The sequence below is a fragment of the Pristis pectinata genome, chromosome 17 (assembly GCF_009764475.1).
Source record: "Pristis pectinata isolate sPriPec2 chromosome 17, sPriPec2.1.pri, whole genome shotgun sequence".
Taxonomy (NCBI): Eukaryota; Metazoa; Chordata; class Chondrichthyes; order Rhinopristiformes; family Pristidae; genus Pristis; species Pristis pectinata.
The window spans coordinates 13,605,644-13,630,384 of NC_067421.1; positions in this window are offsets into that span (position 1 = coordinate 13,605,644).

Genomic DNA, 24,741 nt, shown 5'->3' on the forward strand with positions numbered 1-24,741 from the left:
AATGAGCCACACACTGCGGAAGGTGATGGGAATCTTACAATTGTCTCTGAATGAGGCAAAGGCCATAGACAGCTCCATCTGAAGTCATAGTCACAGAGCTGTACAGCACAAAAATGGGCCCTTTGACCCAACTTATCTGTGCCAACCTGATGCCTATCTACACTAATCCCATTTGCCTGCATTAGGTCCGTGTCCCTCTACCCCTTTCCTACTCAAGTACCTAACCAAATGCCTTTTAAACATTGTAATTGTATCTGCCTCTACCATCTCCTCTGGTAGCCCTTTCCATAAAACCAGCACCCTCTGTGTGAAAAGCTTGCCCCTCAGATCTCCTTTAAGTTTCTCCCCTCTCATCTTAAATCTATGTCCTCTAGTTTTAGACTCCTATACCCTGAAAAAAAGACTCTGACAATCTATCCAATCTATATCCCTCAATCTAAGAAACCTCTACAAGGTTCCCCCCCCCCCCACTCAGCCTCCTGTGCTTCAGTGAGAGCAAACTCAGCAAATCCAATCTCTCACTGTAACTAAAGCCCTCCATTCCTGGCAATATCCTGGTGAATCTCTTCTGCCTATGTTCTAATGCTATAACATCCTTCCAGTAGTGTGATGACCAGAACTGTGCATAATCCTCCAAATGGGGCCAACCAATATTGTGTACAATTGCAACCTGACACCCCAACTCTTATTCTCAATACCCCTACCTATAAAGGCAAGCATGCCAATGCCTCCTTCACTACCCTATTCACCTGTGTCACCATTTTCAGGTAACAATGAAATTGCACTCCAAGGTCTCACTGTACATGAACACTCCCAAGGTCCCAACCATTTACTGTTTTTATCTTGCCATAATTTGAAGTCCTAAAATAACTACCTCACACTTGTCTGGATCTGCCATCAGTCTGCCCAATTTTTGAGCTGATCTATGCCCCTCTAAGACAACCTCCTTTGCTGCCTATGACTCCACCAGTCGGCAGACTTACTTGTCAGACCTCCTACATTTTCATCCAGGTCACTTATACATATGTAAGAACAACAAAGGTCCCAGCATTGATCTCAGCGGTACACCCCTTGTTACAGACTTCCAGTCAAAAAAGCAACCCTTCACCTGTACCCTTTGGTATGGAATTGGTTAATTGTTATTGTCACACGTACCAGGGTACAGTGAAAAACATGTCTTGCATACCACTCATACAGATCAATTCATTACAACAGTGCATTGGGGTAGTACAAGGTAAAACAATAACAGAATGAAGAATAAAGTGTTACAGCTACAGAGAAAGTGCAGTGCAGGTAAACAATAAGGTGCAAGGTCATAATGAGGTAGATTGTGAGGTCAAGAGTCCATCTTATTGTACTAGGGAACCATTCAATAGTCTTATAATAACAGGATAGAAGCTGCCTTGAGCCTGGTGGTACGTGCTTTCATGCTTTTGTAGCTTCTGCCCAATGGGAGTGGGGAGAAGAGAGAATGTCTGGGGTGGGTGGAGTCTTTGATTATGCTGGCTGCTTTACCAAGGCAGCGAGAAGTGTAGACAGAGTCCATGGAGGGGAGGTTGGTTTCTGTGATGTGCTGAGCTATGTCCACAACTCTCTGCAGTTTCTTGCGGTTCTGGGCAGAGCAATTGCCATACCAAGCCATGATGCATCCAGATAGGATGCTTTCGATAGTGCATTGATAAAAATTGGTAAGGGTTGACAGGGACATGCCAGATTTCTTTAGCCTCCTGAGGAAGTAGAGGCGCTGGTGAGCTTTCTTGGCCATGGCATTTACGTGAATGGACCAGAACAGGCTATTGGTGATGTTCACTCCTAGGAACATGAAGCCCTCAATCCTCTCGACCTCAGCACCATTGACGTAAACAGGAGCAGGTTAACTGCCCCCCTTCCTGAAGTTAGTGACCAGCTCTTTTGTTTTGTGACATTGAGGAAAGGTTGTTATCATGACACTATGTCACTAGGTTCTCTATCTCCTTCCTGTACTCCGACTCATCGTCATTTGAGTAACGGCCCACTACAGTGGTAACATCTGTAAACCTGTGGATGGAGTGTTAGCAGAATCTGGCCACACAGTCATGTGTGTACAGGGAGAAGGGTGGGGGCTGAGGATGCAGCCTTGTGGGGCACCAGCGTTGAGAATAATCATGGCGGAGTTGTTGTTGCCTATCTTCACTGATTACGGTCTGTTGGTCAGGAAGTCAAGGATCGAGTTGCAAATGGAGGTGTTGAGATCACTATCATCCCAGTACCTGAGAAAAACAAGGTGACGTGCCTTAATGACTACCACCCAGTGACTCTGACATCCACTCTCATGAAGTGCTTTGAGAGGCTGGTCATGGCACGCATTAACCCTAGCCTCCCAGAAAACCTTGACCCACTGCTATTCACCTACCGCTGAAACAGGTCTATGGCAGACACCATCTCCCTGGCCCTACACTCATCTCTGGAGCACCTGGACGATAAAGACACCTATGTTAGACGATTGTTTAATGACTACAGCTCCGTCTTCAATACTATAATTCCAAGGAAACTCATTACCAAACTCCTAGAGCTGGGACTCAAGACCTCCCTTTGCAATTGGATCCTTGACTTCCTGACCAACAGACCACGATCAGTGAGGATAGGCAGCAACACCTCTGCCAATTATTCTGAACATTGGTGCCCCACAGTGCTGCGTCCTCAGCCCCCTACTCTTCTCCCTATAAACTCACTGAGCAATTTTGGATCCAGTTTCCCACACACCTCAAGTCCAATGTGCCCTAACCTTCTGGACTGTCCTACTGTGCGAGATCTTGTCAAACGCCTTACTGTAGTCCATGTATACCATGTCTACCACCTTGCATCAATTTTCTTATTACCTCTTCGGAAAACTCGACCAGATTTGTGAGACAGGATTTCCCCTGCTCAAAACCATGTTGACTCCCTCTAAACAGCTCCTACTTTTCCAAGTGAACATACATCCTGTCCCTTAGAACTTTTTCCAATAATTTCCATACTCGTCATCATTGTGGCTATCCCTCGAGGTTGAGGATGATGGTCTTCGTTTCCGTTGATTGTAGCCCACAGAGCAAAGATGCCTGTGCGTGTATTTGTTTAAACGTGTACTTGATGTTGCACTACAAAAAGCACACAATACTTCACAAATCAACCAATTGTTTTCCAATGGCATGGAAACCATAATGATTGGAGCTGATGGATTTGTTGCAGCCTTCATCTGCCTTCACAGCCGTTGAGTTCGAAATAACTTGGTCCACCTGTTCCAACGTTGAGGTCTTGTTTGGATTGTTCTTTGTCAGGGACCTCACCATCGAACTTACCGCCATGGGTGACCGTACCAGGAGCATAGCTCCAGATGGCATCACTCTCGGGATCTCAGGACCACACAAGCTTCTCCACCATGACAAGGTGACAATCCACGAAGAAGAATTTCCATACTACTGATGTAAGGCTCAAGAGCCTTTAATTTTACTGGCTTATTCCTAATGCCCTTTTTGAATAAGGAAACAACTTCTTCCTGCCAATCTTCTGGTATATCACCCTAGGCTAATGAAGATGCAAAGATATCTGTCAGAGCCCGAGCAATCTCCTCCCTTGCTTCCCATGGCATCCTGGAATAGATCCCATGTGACCCTGAAGATTAATCCATCTCAATGTGTGCCAATGACTTTAGTACTTTCCTCCTCCTGATAGAAACATGTTCCAGAATATCAGCATACCCCTCCCTGAACTCTCCATCATTCACATCTTTCTCCCTGGTGAACCACCGATGAGAAATATTCATTTAGGATCCTGTTCCCTATTCCCTGGTTCCACACATGGATTTCCCCATCGGTTCTTGAGGGGACCTACTCTCTTCAGTTGTACCTGCTTGCTTCTAATATACTCATAAAAGGTTTTGGGATTCTCCTAAATCCTGCTTGCTGAGGCCATTTCATGTCCCCTTTTTGCCCTCCTAACTTATTTTATATGCTCTCCTACATCCCCTATAAACTTAGGACTCATTTGGTACCAATTGCCTACACCTACATATGCTTCCTTCTTTTCCCTGATCAAACCTTCAATTGCCTTTGTTAACCAAGGTTCCCTAATCTCACCATCTTTGCTTCTTTCCCTTACAGGGACGTGCTGAGTCTGAACTCTTACTATCTCGCCTTTAAAAGCCTCCCACTTATCGGATGTTGTTTTTCCCTCTTGTGGCTTCTCCCAATCTAGAAAGGAATATCTAGTGACCATCCTTGGCTCAGAACTGCACACACCTTGAAGACCCCATGGACTGGTAGGCTGTTGACCATTCTTTGGTCCCTCAGTGGGGAGAATATAAGTTTCAGAAGGTGAGGGTGAAAGACAGAGGAAGCCTAGAATGGAATTCAATGCTTTAGAGCTGTAGGTGCCCTAACCTTGTTAGAAAATCTGCGAATGAATGTCAAGTCAAAACTGGGGTAATTCATTGACAACGAGCTACTAATGGGATGGTGTATCTGCAGGGAGAGTGCACACGTTCACTATAGGGCTATGGGATTATAGCACAGAGTCCCTGAGCCACACTGCCTGGGGACTGTGGAAAATTCTGATGGATACACAGTGTGCAGCTAGTAGAGCTTCTGCCTCACAGCCCCATTGATCCAATTTTGATCTTGACCTCTGGCATAGTCTGTGTGGAGTTTGCACCTTCTCCCTTTGACTGCACGAGTTTCTCCAAGAGCTCTGATTTCCTCCCATGTCCCAAAGGCATGCAGGTTGGTAGGTTAATTAGTTGCTGTAACTTGCCCCTAGTGTGTAGATGAGTGGTAGAATCTGCGGGGAGTTGATGGAAATGTGGGGAAAATAAAGTGAGATTAGTACAGGATTAGTGTAAATGGGTGCGTGATGGTCGGCGCAAACTTAGATTCTGCTGCGTGCTTTGGTTTCCACCCACATCCCAAAGATGTTTTGGTTTGTTCGTTGGCCACTGTAAATAATCCCTTATTGTAGGGTATATTGGCAAAAGAATTTAAAAAGTTGATGGACATGTGAGTGTGAATAAATTGCAGGGATTAAGGGGAAAAGGGAGAGGGTTAGTGGGACTGATGGGATTATTATGCTGGGAGCTGGCATGAACCTCCTTCTATATCATAATAGGAAAGAAAGAGACCAAATTGCCTTACAAAGTCCCATGAACGATTGAGAAAAATTTACCCCTTTTAGCAATGTTAATTGATTGATGAACACTAAATGTACAGAATACCACAGGGGACTCTAAAATTAAAAACAAAACAGAATACACTGTAGACACTCGGCAAGTCAGGCAGTATCTGTGGAGAGAGGAACAGAGTTAATATTTCAGGTCAAAGTCCCTTCTTCAGAACTGGAAGAAAAATTCCAGCATCTGCAGTTTTTTGATTTTCAATCAGAAGGAACTCTCCTTAAATAGTTCCATAGTATCTATTAGATCCATCTCAAGGCAAATGGGATTTTGGTTTAAATCTCATCCAAAGGACAGCCTAAGTACTACATTCCCAAGTATTACACTGGACTCTCGACCCAAATATAGTGCTCAAATTACTGCAGTGGTAAAATGAACCAGTGACCCTTGGATTAAGAGATGAGAATCACAGCTGTCGTGGTATAAAGAAGGAACCAACTATTTATATTTAAATTGTTTTCTCTGATGCACTAGTGATATGGTAGCACCCTACAGTATTAAACAGGACAAATTGTGATGCTTTGGAATTCATAACATCTCAACAACAATGTTGAAGTCTCAATCAGAGTGCTCTAAAACAGATAACATTACATTGAAAGCTCCCTGATTAATAATTCAATCAGCTGCTGCTGGACTGTGAAGCAGGGAACAGTGCTAATTTAATTTCATGTCCACTTACTCTTTTCAGTGTATTTTTCTTAACAGTGGTGGTTGTGGGCTCCCTGTTTTATTAAATTCAAGTACAAACTAAGAGTGAGGCTGATTGTTGAATTTGTTCAAGGCTTTAAAACATACACTCGGTGGCAGCATGTGAAGAAAGTCAATGATGCTGTAAACAGCAAAGGAATTACTAAAGGCAGTTCTCCAAAGCAAGATGGAGTAATACCATCTGTGGTGAATGCGGTGCCTGAATTATAAACAGCTGAACATCTAACAGCCATCTCAATGTTGGCACTGCCATCCGGGACTGAACATTGGTGAGGTCATTACCTGAACACCTCTCAGCAGCATTGAAACCTTACAAAGTCAGTGAGGACTGTGAAATAAGCTTACCAAAGCATAGAGCCCAGAAAGAAAGGATTTCCATTCCCTAACTCCAAGTGCTTGGAATATCGCTCCTCAATAAAAATTTGCATTTAAACAGTAACTTTAATGTAATCAAACATGTTAAGAAGTGCTCACAAATCAAACTAAAGAAAGGGAGACACAAGAGACTGCAGATGATGGAATCTGGAGCAACACTGGAGGAACTCAGTGGGTCAGGCAGCATCTGTGGAGGGAAATGGACAGGCGACATTTTGGGTACTGAAAAGTAGAGGGGAGATAGCCAGTATAAAAAGGTGGAAAGGAAGGGTGGAAGAAGAGCTGGCAAGTGATAGGTAGACCCGGGTGTGGAGGGGTGATAGGCAAATGGGGGAGGGAGAGTGGGAATAGTGACAGAGGCTGGGCAGTGATAGGTGGAGGTGACAAAAGGGCTGAAGGTGATGGAATCTGAAAGGACAGGAAGGTGAAGCACAGAATCAAGGGAGGGAAATCGGGAGGGGAACCAGTGGGAGGAGTGTGTGGCTGATGGGCAGATGGAGAGGGTGGAAGAGGGGGAAAAGACAGGGTGATGGGGGCCAGGTAGATCAGGAGGAGAGACAAAAGGGACAGAGAGGGAGCAGTTTACCAGAAATTGGAGAATTCAATGTTCATGCCACTGGGTTGTAGACTAAAGGAGGGGACATTAAGGCAGGTGACCAAAAGGCTATTCCATGGTGTCCAAATCTTTCTGCCTGGAAGGCCATTTTCAGGTTAGGGCAAATTATAGATTTCATCCTGCGTGCTGGCATATTAGTACACAGTGGGCACCTGCAGTGACATAGAATGGCATACAATGCTCATCTGGGGTGGGTCGAGGCCAGCATCAGCATGAGTTAAAGGTTTCTGCCTTACCCAGATCTGTCTGAGAGGACAAAACATCCACTGTCCTTCAGGTAGGTGCTTTCTTTAACATTCCAACATTACTGATTGCCCAACCCACCCCTTCCCTTACAACCTCTTCATCATGACTCACAGCATCCTCTTCACACGTGGAAACATGCGTTGAAGAATTTCCAGTCTTGATTTAAAGAGGTATTAAGAGAAGATGTAGCAGTAGTGAGAGGTTCCCCTAAAGAGACTCCATCTCCTCTCAAGATACTGTATATGTTGTCCACTCAGGCACATGCCTGTGTAGCCGGAGGAGTAACATCAGAGGCATGGGAGTAATATGCAGGAAGAAGAAGACTACTGAGGGGGAAGCATTGTTACTGTGGTGGGGGAGATCTCTCGGTGGAATGGGTAGTGGGAGAGTATGGTTGGGGTGAAGCTGCTCGCTTACACCCTTGTTTTTCCACAGTAAGAGTAGGATATGGGTCATGCAGGTATTACCAAACACAATGGATTACACACATGTACAATAATAACAATATGGGAGTAGGGCTTTATTGAGGCATCAATCTCACGAGTACAGCCGTGCAGAATGAAGGTCAGGCATACATACCATACATTGCTTTGGTCACTACATTCCAAGTATTCCACCAATAAAACAAAAATGCATTGAGTAAAAGCATAATAACAAGCACAGTCTCAGAAAGATAGGCCAGTGTCCTTCTAATCTCTGTTAATCACTTTGTTGTCATGAATATTGACCTTTCAATCTCTCCCAACAGTTTATCAGTTGACATTCTCTGTGGAAATGTTCTTCCCTTCACCATCCTACAGCCTCCCTCCCAACAAAATGCATGGCTTACATTTATATTGCATCCAAAAGCAGTTGTAATTCAGCGTGGACTACTTCTGCAAGCTGTCCAGCACACTGAGTTACATGGGCAGGGCTGGTTCTCAATCTTACTTATGCCGCACTGCAGGTCCTCTGAAGAGAGCTGGTGTTTTTTATTTACATAATATACTTTATTCATAATATATACAGTAAATACAAGAAGGACATGCCTTTCTCTACATCCATTGTACCATTAATTCAATACATTCTCTTCCAATGCATCAACACCCGTAATGTTTCCTCCTGAAACAATGCACCCAAAAGCATTTGAGAGGCTGATGCACAGAGCCCACCCCTCAGTGTACAGTGGCAGCAGGACCCTGGACCTGTGTATTTTTAATTTCAAAATTAAACTTTATTCATAAAAATATACACAAGAAATACAAGACAGTACACTTTACATTCATAGTATCTTCCGATCTATGCATTCATAGTGTTGTCAAATCAATACGTTCATAGTGTCGTCAGGTTAATACATTCTATGTACAAAGCAGCAATGCTACTTATGTGGCCTCTTTCCACAATACATCTTTCAGCTGTTTGCGGGGCTGTTATACTGGACACAGCCCGTCAATGCTCAGTGGCAGCAGGACCTTAGACTGCAGTCCTTCCCTACAAAGCCACTGTGTTGGCTGCACTGAGCTTCAGTGTATCTGTCAGCACGTACTCGTACAGCCTGGAATGTGCCAGTCAACAGCATTCATTTAAGGACATCTCGTTAAACACTGGAAGACCAACAACTTTCGGGCAGACCAAAATGCATCTTTCACCAAGTTGATGATCTTCCAGCAGCAGCCGATGTTTGTCTCAATATGCAACTCTGGGAACAGCCCATAAATCAGAGTCCTCTGTTTCGCAGCTGCTTGGGATGAACCTCAACAAAGACCCTTGCATCCTTTTCCAGACCTTCTTTGCAAATGCACAGTGGGATGAACCTCAGCAAAGACCCTTGCATCCTTTTCCAGACCTTCTTTGCAAATGCACAGTCCATAGAGGTGGACGAGTGTCTCATACTCATCGCAGCCGTCCCGAGGACAGCATGCATTGAGAGTGAGACTCCAACTGTACAGGAATGACCTGACAGGGAGGACCCCTCTCACTGCCAGCCAGGCAAGGTCTTGGTGTTTGTTGGTGAATTCTGACAATGAGTCATTCCGCCAGTGGTTTTGACAATTTGCTCCAGAAACCATCCCACAGGATCCATCATGTCCATCCCACAGGGAAGGCAGTACGTCCTGTGCTGACCACTGCCTGATGGAGGTGCCTTTGTCAAAGAAATTTTCTGTGAAGGACGGGTGGTGCTTCAAGTCCTGGGGTTGTGGGGGGGACTAGTGTTCAGCTCTACCACAGCTGCATTTTGAGAGTGGGCTGCTGCTGGAATTGAGCCAGTCTGAAATCACCCTAATGTGAGGACACCACCCTTTTAATTTACATGTCCTCTACATATACATTAACTTGCATGTTAATTATCCGTTTAATCAAAAATAAATTCACAGTGCCACACAAGGACTGAGATGGCAAGGGTTTGTAATTGGTATGTTAATAGTGGGTAATGACAAGTTATTAAAGCCTAATTGCAGTGGTAGTGGTGAAATTTAAATATGCACTAAGGTGCTTAGAGCTCCCTGTAACTGATCATATGATCTAACCTCTCCCAAAGGCTGGAGGTAGCAAGTGTACGAACAAACTTGATTGTCTTTTTGGGGTGCCACGGTGGTGCAGCTAGTAGAACCACTGCCTCACAGCACCAGAGACCCAGGTTCAATCCTGACCTCAGATGCTGTCCGTGTGGAGTTTGCACGTTTTCCCTGTGACCATGTGGGCTTCTCCCAGGAACTCCAGTTTCCTCTCACATCCCAAAAATGTGCCAGTTAGTTGGTTAATTGGCCCCTGTAAACTGTCCCTAGTGTGTAGGTGAGGGGTAGAATCTGAGCGAGTTGAGAATGTGGGGAGAATAGAAAGTGGGATTAATGTAGGATTGGGGTAAGTGGGTGGCTGACGGTCAGGATGAAGGTAGTAGGCCGAAGGGTCTGTTTCTGTATTGTATCTTTCTACCTAAAAAGGAAAGCAGAGGATTTCTGTTCCATTTATTTCCTTTTCCCCAACTTAAATTTTTTGAAGTTCGATCTAAGACTATTATATAATTGTTAAATACTCTGAGGCTCTGTGCTTCACTCTCTTGGTCAATTAATTAATTCTTTGGCACAGTAGCGTAGCGGTTAGCGCGACGCTATTACAGCGCCAGCGATTGGGGTTCAATTCCCGTCGCTGTCTGTAAGGAGTTTGTACGTTCTCCTGTGTCTGCGTGGGTTTCCGCTGGGTGCTTTGGTTTCCTCCCACATGCTAAAGACGTACGGGTAGGTTAATTTGGGGTTTAAAATGGGCGGCACGGACTCATTGGGCTAGAAGGGCCTGTTACCACGCTGTAAATAAAATTTAAAAAAAACTCCAGCCTGGCCTTTCTCATGGTCAGCTCCACTGGGATGCACAGGCCCAAGATGGATCTTGTGGATTGTCCTGTGGTGCTGCAGGGCATCTCAGGAGGTGATCAGTGGTTTGCTTTTCCCGATGTGCCCAGTACTCCTTTGATTACTCCATGAGGAAAGTTCCCCTACTAAACACTACTCCTAGTCTATTTAGGCTGAGTCATGTTTGCTGTTTATAAATGGAGCCTAATACCCACCTCAATGGGGGGAGGGGGGCATTCTTCACCGAATACAGCCTAGATTCTCCCATTCTTTTCCTTTTGCCAGGGAGTAGTTTTGGTTGATTACAGTGATTTAGTTCCATATACTTACAACATCAAAGGAAGCCATTCAGCTCATTAAGTCAATGCTAACTCTCAGAGCAATTCCATTTTCCCACTAATTTTCCCGATAACTTGTTCTCCCCATTCTGTTATCACTCCGTCACACTGCATAATACAGGGCAAAAAGGACCCCTCAGCTTGTACCAAATTTTGTGGTAATTTAAGAATAGTGTAACAGCTTTAGTATTGGCAAGGAATAAAAATCTTCGAAATGAGCATTCAAATCCCTCAGTGACAATATGAATGTTGCTTTTGAAGATTTGGTATCACTCAAAATGACCACATAACTGGCTAAAAACCCAGCCAAATCTACGCATGTACATCCTCTATGAAGGACAATTGCCATGCTTACTGGTTGGTCTATGTGTAACTCCAATTCAATACTGATGAGATTAACTCATAATTGTCCTCTGAATTGTAGTCATGATTTATGACAGTTGGAGAACTGTGCATAGTTCTGGTCTCCTTATTTTAGAAGGGATGTACTTTCATTGCAGATGTTCAGAGACTGATTGCTGGAATGAGTAGGTTGTCTTAAGAGGAAAGGTTGAGCAGATTGGATCTCTGTCCACTGCAATTTAGAAGAATGAAAAGTAATTAAGGGTGGAGACACAAGAGACTGCAGATACTGGAAGCTGAAGCAACACAAAAGGTGCTGGAGGAACTCAGTGGGCCAGGCAGCATCCATGGAGGGAAATGGACAGATGCCTTTACAGGTTGAGACCCTTCATCTGGATTGAAAGAAAGAGGACAGATAGTCAGTATAAAAAAGTGGAGGGAAGAGGTAGAGCAAGAGCTGGCGGGTGGTAGGTGGATCCAGGTGAGGGGGATCCAGGTGAGAGGGGGCAGATGATTGGTGGATCCAGGTGAGGGAGGGGCAGGTGATAGGTGTTACCCCTACTTGGATCCACTATCACCTGCCAGGTCCTGTTCCACCCCTTCCCTCCACCTCTTTATACTGGCTATTGCCCCTCTTTCTTTCAGTCCAGATAAAGGGTCTCGACCTGAAACGTTGAGTGATTAAGGGTGCATTGACAGGGTAGATGTGAGGGAATCTAGAATGGGGGCATGGGTTCAGAGTAAGGAGCTGCCCACTTAAGCTGGAGATGAAAAGGAATTTCTTCTCTTGGAGAGTTGTGAATCTTTGGAATTCTCTAACCCGGAGCTCTGTGGAGGTAGAATCATTGAACATATTCAAGGTTGAGGTCTTTAGTCAATGGAGGAGGGGGCCAATCAATGGTTATGGGGAATAGGCAGGCAATTGGAGATGAGGTCAAGATGAAACCAGAATGAGCAGGCTGGTGAGATGGCATTACCTTCTCCTGCTCATATTTCTTATGATCACATTAAGAAGAGAAGAATAGAAGAACATCAGGTGAAGGGGGGTGGGTGGGAGGGAGCTTGTGAGGAGCATAAATGCTGGTATGGAAGATAAAAGCTGAATGCATATCTGTATGCTATAGACTTGACGTAACTTGTCGCAATAATGCCATGTGGCAAAATGTTTCTTCTTCTGTGTTTAGATTTGATTTGTTAATTATTTTTATTCAATCAAGGGATGTGGGCTTCGCAGGCTAAGCCAGTATTTAATTGCCCTTCCTAAATACCCTTGAGAGGGTAGTGGTGAGCTGCCTTCTTGGACCATTGCAGTCCTTGAGGTGTGGGTGTACCCACAATGCTGTTAGGGAGGGAGTTCCAGGATTTTGACCCAGCGACAGTGAAGGAACAGCAATAAATTTCCAAGTCAGGATGGTGTGGCTTGGAGGGAAACTTTGAGGTGGGTGGTGTCCCCATGCTTTTGCTGCCCTTGTCCTTCTTCTTGGTAAAGGTTGTGGGTTTGGAATGTGCTGCCAAAGGAGCCTTGATGAGTTGCTACAGTGCATCCTGTAGATGGTACAAACTGCTGCTACTGTGCATCAGTGGTGGAGTGAGTGAATAGTTGTGAATCGGGTGCCTATCAAGTTGGTTGCTATGACCTGTATGGTGGCAAGCTTCTTGAGTGTTGTTGAAGCTGCAATCTTCCAGGCAAGTGGAGAGTATTCCATCACACTCCTGTCTTGAGCCTTGTAGATGGTGGGCAGGCTATGGGGAGTTAGGAGGTGAGTTATTCGCCACAGGATTCTGAGACTCTGACCTGCTTTTGTAGCCACATTATGTATGTGTCTACTCCAGTTCAGCTTCTAGTTAATGGTAACCCCCAGGATATTGATAGTGGGGGATTCAGATAATGCCATGGAATGTCAGGGGGTGATAGGTGGATTCTCTTGTTGAACATCATCATTGCCTGGCACTTGTGTGGCCATTGCCTGGCACTTGTTACTTGCCACCTATCAGCCAGGCCTGGATATTGTCCAGATCTTACTGCATTGGATGTGAACTGTTTCATTATTTGAGGAACTACAAATGGTACTGAACATTATGCAATCATCAACAAACGTCCCTAGTTCTGACTGTACAATTGAAGGACTTTACAATTTGTGCTAGGTATGAGTCAACCAGGTTTTCTCCCTGATTCCCATTGACTCCAGGGCTCCTTGATGCCATACTCGATCAAATGCTACTTAATATCAATAATGGCCATTACATTTCTCAGCACTGAACTTATGCTACAACTAAGGAATAAATAATAGGCCATTCAGCCCCTGGAGCCTGAGTCGCCATTCAATTAACTTATGGTTTACCTGTGGTGAGAAAGTGGCAGAAAGCACAGATGCCTGATGTTGAACAGTTAATGCCACAATGAATCCCCATGGAATTTCCCAAATGAGGAAATGAAAAATGACTGCAGTTAACTTGAACAAGTCCCTTGTTCTTGTCAAACTCAACAGAAGTGTAATGAGTGATGCAAGTTACAGCTTGAGGGAGGAATTAACCTACTGTCAGATAACTCCTAATTGTGTGATTAGTCCAGTTAAATGGCATATCAGTGGGCTGTAATGAACATTTTGGGCTTGAAGATAATTGGTCCTACCGGGCCCCTTTATATCTTAGAATGCAAGGTTTAACTGTGGCAGGGTTGAACATTCACCTGTATTCCAGAAAGCAAAGACTGGAATTTTTAATTCTAATTGGTGAGGTGACCTGTAATACTCCACTTCTCAAGTACCTGGACTTTTCACATGGAGACACAAGAGACTTCAGATGCTGGAATTGGGAGCAACAATCAAGATGCTGGAAGAAATCAGTGGGTCAGTCAGCATCTGTGGAGGGAAAACTGTTGGGAGAAGACTTTTCACATGTTGGGAGCACCGTGGATTCATCATTTGTGGGATGAATATCATTGAACCCCGCACAGAGCTACTGACCTCCTCCTGATCTCCAAACATAAGAGTCAGCACTGGACATCCCAAACAAGCACTTGCCAGTACTTCTGCTTGAGTATCCAACCAGCCATCTCACCCGACCCCATCATGGATTTCAGCCCTTGAGCATTTTATTCATAAATGGTTGAATCAGGGCAGAAAATTTGTCTTTGGTCATTAGTGCTAAAAGGGTGCATGAGTATCAGCTGGTGATTGTACACATTATAGAGCCAAACAGCACAGAAAAAAACCCATTTGGCCCACCCTGCCCATGCCGACCATCAAGTGCCCATTTATGTTAATCCCATTCACTTGCACTTGGTCTGTAGTCTTCTATGCCTCAGCATTTCAAGTGCTTGGATAGATAATTCTTAAATGTTGTGTGAGTGTCTGCCTCCACCCCCCCTCCCCCCTCAAGCAGTGCGTTCCAAGTCTAACCATCCTCTGGCTGAAAAAGAATTCTTCCTTATATGCTCTCTAAACCTTGTACTCCTTACTTTAGACCTATGCCCTCTGGTCATGACACTTCTGCTAAGGAGAAAGGTGTACTACTCTCTACCCTATCTATGCCCCTCATTATTTTGTGGTTCTTTTGGAAGGCAATGAAACACAATGTGAGGAGATGCAAGTAACTGACAGTCACTCTTCTCATAATCCTGGATGAAAGACAAATTTCTCCCACAGATCTGTGACCCTTTCATTATTTTCCTGTTCATTTACTAATTAAAATCAAGGTCTGTTTTTACCATGCTCTGGTTGTTCAACATAACTGTAGGGCGATCCTGTGGAACATAGACTAATTATACTAGATAAAGGAAAATAACTAAAAGGTTAACCTGAGCACATTAAACAAAACCTGCTTATTTGTGAAGCCACAACAGAGAGTTATTCGTCTGTGAGAACGACTGAAAGATATGAGAGGCAAGAACAGTAGTAAAGACTAAACACTGTGTCCACTGATTCATCTTTCTCCAGTCCTTGTCTGTACAGGTTCATATGAAGTATGTGCACCAAGGCAGAGAAAATAATTGTTTACTGGTTGAGTTATTGAAAAGGAAAGTTTTGATTCACTTAATGTCACTTTACTGATGTACCGCTCAACACTTCGCACATTGCCAGGCACAACACTATCAATCTACACTGTTAAGAGGAATCTGAGGAATTAATAAGGTCAGCAGTTCATAATGATAGAATAGTGAGAGAGCAGAATTATTCAATGAGGTTGGAAAAGGAAGGCACCTATTGTGACCTCAAGAGTTCACAGCATGTTATATAGCCAAAATTGTGCACAACAAAGCCAATTACACAGCAATGTGGCAACAATCAGATAGTCTATTTTGTACTTGGCAGATAAATATTAACCAGATTACTGAGGATGACTCCCTAGGTTTTCTGTGACTAACTCTGTGGGATCTTCCACATCCTCCTGGGAGGATGTATGTGCCTCACTTTAATGTCTCTTCTGAAGGTTGGAAGCCTCTGACTCTGCAGCACTACCTCAGTACTTAACTGGAACATTGGTCTAGATTTGTGCAGAAACCTTTGGAGTGGGACGAGGACCTCACCCCTCCTGAGTCTGATATGAGAGTGTTGCTTAATGAGGAATAGCCAGCAATGTGGGCTGTGGGATGGTGGAGTGGGGGGGAGTGGCGGCTAGGGGCTGGGGGGAAGAGAGCATCCTGTCCATTCCCACATTCACCTGCCTTCTCCCAGCAGGCGGAATCAGGTTCAAATGAGGATCTGGAGCCCTGGGTGATTTCACTTTAGGTCCTACCTTGGAGCCAACTTAAACAGGTCATCACAACCTTGGTTGAGGATGACACAATCAGTGTGGATTAAATAATGAAAGGTTGTATCCTGCCTCTGTGGAACTCCCAACATGCCACGGAACAGTGTCACTCTCTTAGACTCCTTCTCCATTGACAGCCACACAACTGTGACTCACATACTCCATGTGGCCAATACCATAGTGATATGTTAATAGTAAAAATTTTTAATTATTGTTTTCTTTGTGTTTTAACTTTGAGCTTAGTTTCTTAAGCATCTATTTTGCACATCTGTTTTGTTTGATTTTGATTATCGGGTGGTTGGTCTGAGCAGTCAACCATAACATAAGGAGCAAAGAAAGCCTCTGATGTAAGATCACACCTTCAGAATGCACCATTGCAGAGCAAGAGGACAAGTGGGGATCATTCTTCAGCCCTGCCAGTGGTACGTGAGATGTCTCAGGGCAACCTCCTTTCTGCAATTATCTTTATCTCTCTCCCACTTTCATCCCCTCCCTCCCCCAACCTCTGGTCCAGATGTTGAGTAGGAAAGAAAGTTATATACCAACTTCTACATCACAAAATGCTAATCACAAGATCACAAGACAAGGGAGCAGAAGCAGGCCATTTGGCCCATTGAGTCTGCTCCAAGGAAAAGGGAAAAAATGAGAAATGAGAAATGGGGGGGGAGGAAGAAGAAGAAAAAAATGCTTCCAAGAAATGTGTAACTGCAGTCTACATGCAAAAGACTCCAAATATTCCAAGCCAAAAGAGTGCTAAGTTCCCAGCAAAGCTTATTCTGTCTCTCAAGAGGGTATGGTTCCTCCAGCTACACGAAACACAAGTGCCAGGGCCATGAATTTAATCCTCGCTGTTTTCCATTAAAACATCAAAATGGCACCAGCAGCCTCCCTAATACTGTTCAAAAAAGCTTGAAACAAAGTCAAATTTGTTAGTGTCAGTCCCAAAATAGTACCAGTGGATCCCCTGGTGTAACATCACTTTGTTTCAGGCAATAAGGTAACATTTGTATGTTAGTGGCACCTTCCTCATAGTCCAGATAGTCAGATCACAATACAATCCTGGCACTCCTTCAGCTAGTGGGAGTGTTGGCAAGGAAAGAGTGCATCTTCCAATATGGAGAGTGACTGGCAGAGTACTGCACAGGCGTCTGAAGAGCAATGTGAGAAGAAGCAGCCCCCTTGGACATTTATGGCAGGGAGTTGCCAGGGAGTGTCTGTAAGGGCATGGGTGCCCCGCATGGGTGCCTGCACACTTAGGAGCCCTGCATTTCTGCCAAATGCCACTTCCAGGTGTGAAGGCCAAATCCAAAAATTGCAGGTTCCCCACTTTGCATTTTGGCTTTCATTTGACTTCTTCAACATTGCAATGAGCAGCAAGGTGTCATCTGTGATATATCTCAGCTGTGGCAGCCTGCAAGGATCCCGAGGCAAGGTTTGTGAGACCAAGCGTGACTTTCAGAGCAGTGCAGGCACTTGTGTTTGTTGCTTCTTCAGGTTTGGGAAGCCCAAGGGTAACAATCCTGTGAAGCACCTTGAGAAATGTTGCTATGTAAATGTACATTGTTGTTATCATTGCTATTAGTCATTTCCTTTCCAATCAACCCAGCAGATGGTCTCCTTCCTGGTGCATTAATGCATCACTTAGCATGGTATTGTGCCTTGTCCTGGCCTGAGGATTGGTCTCCATTATCAGCCAATCCAACATGGCACAACAGCAGACAGTAAGAGAAATGGCCCCAGTTCCTGACCACAAGAAAAATTAACCAAGGTTCCCGTTACTGAGTGCAACCCATTCACCACTGCCAAAAATGTTCAAATCACCGTGATCAGGCTTGATTGTAATTCCTTTTGAGCCTACCCATTCCTCTCTGCAGCTACTTGGCTGTATGCTAGAGTTTGCCAACACCCAAAAGAACATATGAAATGAGAAATAGAAGCTGGGGTAGGCATTTCTGCCCCTTGCACTTGCTTCGTGTCCACTAAGGTCATAAGTGATCTTTCATTTCTGCACCACTTTCCTACAGTAAATCCCACATTCCTTGATTTCCTTCATTCCCCAAAACCCATCAATCTCAGTCTTGAACCTATTCAGAGACTGAGCTCCACAGCCCTTTTCGGAAGAGAATTTCAAAGACTTGTTACTGTCCGTGTGAAAAAGTAGCATCTCCTCTGAGTCCTGAACGATCAGCTCTTTATTTTTATATTATGACCCTGGTTCTAGGCACCCCTGCCAGACAAAACATTATCTCTTCATCTATGCTGTTCAGCCTCAATGAGATCATTTCTTATTCTTCTAAACTCCAGGGAATACAGGTCTGGTCTTCTTAATCTCTCCTTAAATGACAACCTCCTCTCCCTCCCTCCATCCCAGGAATCAATCTGGCAAACCTTTATTGCACTCCCTTTATCACATGTATATCCTTCCTTAAGTAGGAAGAAGAGATTCCAAATATTCCAGGTCCAGTCTCACCAGTTACTCCTGTACTTAAATCCTCTTGCAATAAAGGCCAACATATTGCTTGTCTTCCTAATTGTCTGCTGTACACGCATGTTATAAATTCAAAGAGTCATAGAGGCATACAGCAGGAAAACAGGCCATTCAGCCCACCAAGTCTGTGCTAACCATCAACCACCCATTAACACTAATCCTACACTAATCCAATTTTATTATTCTCCTTACATTCTCATCAAGCTCCCCCCACCACCACCCCCCCCCCCCGGCCCCTGCAGATTCTGCCTCTCACCTACACACTTAGGGCAATTTACAGCAGCCAATTAACACTCCAACTTGCATGTCTTTGGGATGTGGGAGGAAACAATAGCTCCCCTAAGAAACCAATGTGGTCACAGAGAGAATGTGCAAACTCCACAAGCATTCTTTGAATCCTTACTTTATCTATTAGTCATCAATGTGTTATTTAGTCAGAAGCTTTCTTAAAATCAGCAGCGTTTTCCTCACCTACCAGGAACATAGGAACGTGAGTCAGCCTCTCCAGTCCCTTGACCGATGTTAATAGATGCAAAGATGGGCAATTTTTGTATCCCAGTGCAACTATGCAATTGACTAAATGTCTTCGAAACAAACCGTAATTGTTGATGCTTCATTAGTTTACCACACAAACACAGGTAATGAAATCCTGTTGTTTTACCGTGCCACAAGTCACAGGTTCAGAAATCACTAAGACAACACAGAAAGATAGCCTACCAAAAGGATTGTATATTCACATTCTCAAAGATTGGGTAAATTCACTTAAGAATCTAAATATGGATGTGCAAACATCTTACAGGAGAGGATATAAAATGATACTTGTTTAAGGATGACTGATGTGGGATGTAAGACAGTTATCCCCAATGACCCAAGTAGACAACTGCATTCAGAACATACCTGCATTGTAAATATGAATGCTTGACAAAGATCTAGTGACGACTTGTACGTGACTTGTAGAGTTGAAAATAACACCTCCAAAGACATCCCTACAAATATGGAGGTAACCAACATGACCATTTCAGAGTTCACATTTGTTTTTGCCAGAAAGACCACAACAACTTTCTAGTCTTTAATGATGTATATTCTAAATGGATTGAAGTTGGATAAATGAGATTGTGCATTACTGCTGAATGTATCATTGAGAAGCTGCGATTTATTTCTTCAGCTGTTTGAATGCTCCTTGAGATGCAACAGTGCTAAGAGTTTACTGATTCCCACATATCATCCAGCTTCCAACAGTGCAGCATAAAGTCTGTACACATTCTTGTGGAAGCCTTGAACAGATAAGTTTCCAAGGTTGTTTAAGTCTAACCATGAATCGTTGGTTGGCTAACTTCTTGTTCAAGTATTGTCCATGCCACATCACACCACACCACAGTACTCACCCCACCAGAGCTGTTGATACGTCACAAAATTCATATACTTGAGTTGGCACAACATGGCTCACAGTGGAAGAATGGCAACTGAAACAAAAGTAAAATCAAGATTATAATCCTAACAATTCATTGGGAAGAGACAAAAGCAAGGAGTTCAGACAAGACAAGTAAGTGTGTTAAGGTGATTTGATAGAGGTGTACAAGATGATAAGAGGCATAGATCGAGTGGACTTTTTCCCAGGGTGACAATAGTTAATATGAGGGGACGTAATTTTAAGGTGATTGGAGGAAGGTATAAAGGGGATGTCAGGGGTAAGTTTTTTACACAGAGACTGGTGGGTGCGTGGAACGCACTGCCGGCAGAGGTTGTGGGGGCAGATACATTAGGAACATTTAAGAGACTCTTAGATAGACACATGAATGATAGAGAAATGGAGGGCTATGTGGGAGGGAAGGGTTAGATAGATCTTAGAGCAGGGTAAGATGTCGGCACAACATTGTGGGCCAAAGGGCCTGTGCTGTGCTGTAGTGTTCTATGTTCTATGTTCAATGAACCAGACCCTCATACAGAAGTGGGATATTAAGCTATAAAGTCTGCACAGCTATGCCTTGTTTGAACTGGAGGAAAAGTCAGAATTGTTCATGTTGACCAAATAGTTGTGGTGAGCAATGCACAGATAGTACAAACTGACTTGGAGGCCTCTTCCAAATTCACCAAATTCACCAAAAACGTGCCCTCACCTTCCTGCAGTAGCAGAAGTGGCAACCCACTTTAAAGCTGTTGATGTTTGATAGAGGCAAGAAGGGGTTCTCTTAACATAAGTCACTGAGGTGGAAGTGCAAGCCTAAAGAAGATGCATTTGGAGGTTTTACATAGGTGGAGACCCAGGGATGGGACATCACTCTGTTCAATTACTATTCCTCCTCAACACATCCACCTGCTGGAAGGACATCATCTCAAAAAGCCAAGCAAACTATATGTTTCTGTTTATTCAAACCAGAATCCTCAACCCCTTTCACAGTGAGAAATTAATTGTTGGCAACTTCACCCAAACTAAGCAAATGAGAGACATCGCTAATATTAGAGTTAGCCTTTCTAGTTAACTGTACACTTTCTACCAAAGGCCCTTGGGGCAGTGGAGGGAGAAGACGATGAATAATTCTGAGAGCAAAGTGCAGGGTAGGGTTGCAGGTTATTGGAAAAAGTTAGAATATACAGTAGGATTATATTTCAGTAAGGATCTAAATTTTGCTCTGTATGAAAAGCTAAACTGGTCTCAGTTCCCAGATCTTACTCAATCTGCACAGTAAACATCTCAGTTACATCCTGTCAGTGTCATGGGGAGGTGGTGGCAAATAGTTTCACCTTGACTTGCATGGATACCCAATCCATTAGAGAACAAATGAATATGATCTCCTGAGGCTGAAGCTATAGCCACTAAATGATAAGCTGATTCTATTGATTTCTACACAAGTCATCATAGATGTTGCGACCTTGTTTTTATCATTAATACAACTGTCGGACTGAGGAGAGGGGTGTACATTGAGCACCCACAGTGTTGAACTGTGCTAAATGGGGTTAAATCAGCTATATTGTTATAGACAACAGACTGCCATAGCAGTTCCTTGTTCCATTCAAAACCTTTCAGGATTAGCACACCATGAGAGGTTAAGAACACTACCTTAGGGACAACAAATGCAATTTGAAATAAGTTAACACAGTAGCAGTGTGTGGATTTACTGTCCCCTGAAGCTCAATTTTAAATCAGTCAGAGTTGGATGTGAGTGTAATTTGAAACATATGGTAAACCAGCCCTGAAGGAATTCTATTCGTAACTTTTTCATGGTCTGGTGCGAAGTGTCAGCAGAACCCAGACGCTCTACTTCCTTTGTCATGGTTCCGAGTGCTGGTCCTCGATTCGGCCCCATTGCTGGTGCCTTGTTGTGCAAGCACATGATTTTCATTGCCACTACTAATTGCATAGTAACACACACCTGAGTTCCATCAGGAGACTAGTATTAGAAGCCTGGTTCTACTAGCATTGGTTGCTAGAGTATTGATCAATCTTTGGGTATATTTTGTCTCTTGGCTGCTTAGAGCTGTCCACTCTAGAGCAGTCCTGGTTTCACTGTTTGTCCTAGGATATTCTGTGTTGGGACTCTGCCTCAGAGCCCTGAGGCAAGATTCCTCCTGGTTGCTGCTGCGTTTGGTTCCGAGGAAGCATCCTGACTCCAGTCTTGTACCAGTGTTCTGCATTTGGGTTCTCTGCAATATCGCTCTTTGTTTGATGCTGTGACAGAATACCCTGGCCACCATGAACCCAGTGGACATGAATCCCCTGCAAGAAGCCCTCACCAGCCAGGGCTCACTTTTGGACTGGCATGACCAGCAGCTCCGGGAGGTTATGTCAGACTTCTGTACCCTAGCTGCGAATGTTGGGCTGGTCAGCCAAGTCTCCACTCTTCTTAACTCTTCCACTCCGAGAACTCCATCTGACCAGCCCGGACAATCTGTAAGAGCATCACCCAAGGAACTGCACATACCTGACCCAGAACCCTACACTGGGGATCTGGGAAAGTGCTGGTCCTTCCTGCTACAATGCTCATTAGCGTTTGAGCAGCGGCCCTCCATGTACACCACTGAGATCCAAGACAGCATTTATCGTGGGGCTGTTGTGAGGAGGTGGGCTAGATTGGCCACCACCATCTGGGACAATCGGCCAGAGACCTGCTCTTCATTTCACACCTTTGTCGCAGAAATGAGAAAGGTCTTTGACCATCCTGTCAGGGGTAAAGAGGCAGTCAGGCGACTAATCACCCTCCATCAGGACTCCCGCAGTGTCGCGGAATACTCCGTGTAGTTCCGGACGTTAGCGGCCAACTCAGGGTGGAATGATGAAGCTCTCCAGGGGGCTTTTTGGCAAGGCCTCAGTGACAGGATAAAGGAAGAGTTGGCAGCAAGGAATGAGACAACCAGCCTGGACACGTTGATCTCCCTAGCCACCAGGCTGGACAACCAACTCCGGGAACGGCAGAGAGAGAGGATGGTTTGTCCAACACCTCCATTCACCCCACAGGTCACACCTCCCAACCTCCCCTAGCCCGAGCCTCTCTGCCCCTTCTGCTCCTTCCGCTCCTAGAGGCGCTCCTGACCCGGCCGATTGCACCACCCCGGAGTAGCAACCGATGCATCTGGGACAGAACCACCTTTCTCCCTCCGAATGACATCGGAGGTTTAAAAACTGAGAATGCCTCTATTGCGGCCAGCCTGGCCATTTACTTGCCACTTGTTCCCTTCGGCCAAAAGGAGAGGGCTCACCAGTAGAGAGGGGGTCCTGGTGAGCTTGGCAACTTCCCATCTGTCCCCCAGAACCGGATGCTGATCTCAGCTACCATAAGGCACCTCCAACAGTCCCTGTCCCTTTCCTCCTTGGTGGACTCCGGTGCCGAGGGAAATCTGTTGGACGAAGATGTAGCTTCCCAGGCCGGGATTCCTCGGGAGCCACTGAGTACCCCTCTAGAAGTTCGGGCACTTAGACGGATCTCTGGAAACCATTGGGAACAGGTCCAATTTCACCTGATAGCCTCCCGCAGACCCCAATGGTTCTTGGGTTACCCCTGGTTGAGCTGCCCACAATCCCCACCTCGATTGGTCCACAGGCAGGATAGTCAGTTGGAGTCCATTCTGCCACTCCACTTGTCTCCAGTCGGCCCTTTCTGCGGTACAGGCTACCGCTAGTTTGTCGGCCGCCGAAACGCCAGACTTGTCCAGGGCCCTAGTGGAGTATCACGACCTGGGGCAAGTATTTAACAAACAACAGGCTCTTTCCCTGCCCCCACTGGACATATGATTGCGTAATCAACATTCTCCCCGGAGCTCCGCTACATACCAGTTGGCTATATAACTTCTCCCGACCAGAGAGGGAAGCAATGGAGGAGTATCTCAATGAATCTCTCTCAGTAGGCATTATTCGTCCCTCATCCTCCCTGGTAGGCGCAGGATTCTTCTTTGTGGGGAAGAAGGACGGCTCACTGTGTCCGTGCATCGACTACTGGGGCCTAAATAACATAACTGTCAAAACAAATACCCACTGCCTCTCATCAGTTCCGCTTTTGAACTACTTCACAGGGTCACCATATCCTCTAAACTAGATCTACGAAGGGCTTACCATCTGGTCAGGATAAAGGAGGGAGATGAGTGGGAAAACAGCATTTAAGACCCCGCTCGGCCACTTCGAATACCTAGTAATGCCATTCGGCCTCACCAATGCCCCTGCCATCTTCCAAGCTCTGATCAATGATGTCCTACGAGACTTCATAAATCGATTTGTGTTTGTCTATCTGGATGACATCCTGATCTTCTCCAGTAGTCTCCAGGAGCACACCCAGCATGTCTGGCAGCTCCTCCAGAGGCTTTGGGGAAAACAAGCTCTTCGTCAAGGCTGTGAAATGTGAATTCCATGTCCCCTCTGTCGGCTTCTTAGGATACATCATTGAGAGCAGATGAGTAAGGGCGGATCCCAAGAAGATCTGGCCAGTGGCGGAGTGGCCTCAACCCACAACACACAAACAGCTCCAACGGTTTCTGGGGTTTGCAAATTTCTATCGCCATTTCATTAGAGACTATAGTCTGGTGGCGGTGCCCCTTACTCAACTCACTTCACCTACGACCCCTTTTCGTTGGAACCCCAAAGCTGACTCAGCGTTCTCGGAGATGAAGAGATTCTTCACATCCTCCCCCATCCTGGTCCAACCAGACCCCTCCAGTCAATTCATTGTGGAGGTCGACACCTCCGACTCCGGGGTGGGAGCGGTCCTCTCACAACGCTCAGTTTCAGAGCAGTGCTTTTTTTTCTCGCCGGTTGTCTCCCACTGACCGTAATTACGACATGGGGAACTGGGAGTTACTGGCGGTCAAGCTTGCTTTAGAGGAGTGGAGGCACTGGCTAGAGGGAGTGGAGCATCCGTTTATCGTTTGGGCAGACCACAAGA